A 1,757-nucleotide genomic window follows, 5' to 3' on the forward strand; every position below is an offset into this window, starting at 1 on the left:
CCTGCTCTTCCCAGTTGTTGCCTGTGTTCTCAACCTCCAGTCGAGGGACAGGAGGCAGCTTCTTGCTGGCAGTGCAGGGACACATCTTCAGGGATCTGGCYGAGTCCTGCCAAGGCACAGGCTCAGCCAAGGGGCCTCCCACTCAGCTCTCCCTTCTGCAGGCTGTTCAGCCAATACTCATGCCCCCAGCAACCAGAGGCCCTGGCTCTGCAGTCTGAAGGCCCCGTGTCACCTTGCTGCAGCTGAACTGCTTTGGTGGGTAGAAATTCAGAGGGAATCACTAGCTCCATAGAGCTGGCCCCGCAGCAGCAAAATGCTTCTCCTCAAGGGCCCAGGACACAGCTCAGCCTGGGGAATCCCTGCAGCACACAGCTGATTGTGCAAGCACTGCAGGCCTCATCTTCCAACACTCAAGATGAAAGCAGTAACTCAAATTATGCTGCAAACCTCTTGCCATGCCTACAGGACACACAAGGCCCACATGAAGGCCTAGACACAACCCAAGCCTTTTACCTCAGTTGCACCTACAGCTTCTTCCAGCTTTTMCACTTGGCAGGCACTATAAACACAACTCATACATCCAACTGAGACACCTCCCTAGACCTCCTGCCCACTGATGTCTCAGTGTTGAGCTGAGAGTAGGGACTAAGGTTGCATATCCTCCTCACAGTAAGTCCTGTACTCAATTTTCGAGAGCCTTGCCAACAATTGGGACCCCAGAAGAGAAGGCAGCTTCTGCTCACCTCAAAAGCTAAGGGTGAACTGACAGACTGCAGTGCTTAGGCCTGCTGGCACATATACCATTATCCCCATTGCTCTAGCAACCTTCCCCTCATTTGTTGCAGATCCTTGCCTGGAAGCCATCTCAATTGCATTTCTTCTGTCCCCCTTCCAACAGGGAATACCTAGAGCTGGGCAATAGGGTGAGATACATTTGCCTTGCTCCTCCTCCCTGCCCCCTTAMTGAAGGGCTAAATGCCCCTATACAAACTTCAGAGTGGCTTGTGCATCTTTCCCACTCACATCCCATTCTGCACTCCTGCCCTTTTCAGTGCCCTGTGACCCATCAGCAGGAGAAGCTGATCACAACGCCATCAAGCAGTGAACCCTGTCCCACAGGTTTTTTTTTTTTTAAAAAAAAAGCTTGCACTCACCTTAAATATGTTTTCAAGGCCTTTGTTCTACTTAGTTTTTTCCTGCTTGTCCAGGAAAAGCAGCTCAAAAGCTGTGCTTAGAAAGCCTAAGAAAAAACAACACTTGGTTAGTGCTAGACCCCTTCCCACCCCATAGTTTCCTCTCCTGCCCCACTCACAGSCCTACAACCCTCACCCCTGGGAATTACTGGCAGCCACCCAGCCCAACTAGAGGCTTCCACAGCTGTGACACTGACCAGGTGGGCTGGTTAGGACACACCATTACTAAGACATCCTCCCCAGGGCTACAACAACCTCAACAGAAGTTTGGAGATGAGGACCTTCCTTGTAAAAAGACAAAGGCCTGCCAAAAAAACTGGCTCCTTCATTAAACATTACCTTACATTTTAAGAAGGCAAGAACTTCCGTGACCAATAAGAAGATGGATACAGCTGATCATTTCAAAAGGCTATTGAACTATTTATTCTGTGCTCCTTTTCTTCAAGCTTTTGACATATAAAAAGATAAGTTACACAGAAAGAGCAAGAGAGAAATATTTTAGCTCTTTTGCATAAGGACTTAAAACATCTCACCTTCTGTAATTCAAGGTGCAATCACAGCAGA

The 1,757-nt window shown here is 48.9% G+C and overlaps 1 long non-coding RNA gene across 2 annotated transcripts; it reads right to left on the reverse strand.

The window, feature by feature from the left end:
- Positions 1-1,757, reverse strand: LOC112953626. Of its 2 annotated transcripts, none has more exons than XR_003250584.1 (3): positions 1,727-1,757; positions 1,155-1,240; positions 1-106 (listed from the first exon to the last, which is right to left on the reverse strand). It is a non-coding gene; the product is annotated as an uncharacterized LOC112953626 (long non-coding RNA). The 2 variants fall into 2 exon arrangements; XR_003250585.1 differs by lacking the exon at positions 1-106 and adding an exon at positions 446-459.

This window comes from Nothoprocta perdicaria, unplaced genomic scaffold (genome assembly GCF_003342845.1).
Source record: "Nothoprocta perdicaria isolate Ctin4 unplaced genomic scaffold, notPer1 scaffold_459, whole genome shotgun sequence".
Classification (NCBI taxonomy): domain Eukaryota; kingdom Metazoa; phylum Chordata; class Aves; order Tinamiformes; family Tinamidae; genus Nothoprocta; species Nothoprocta perdicaria.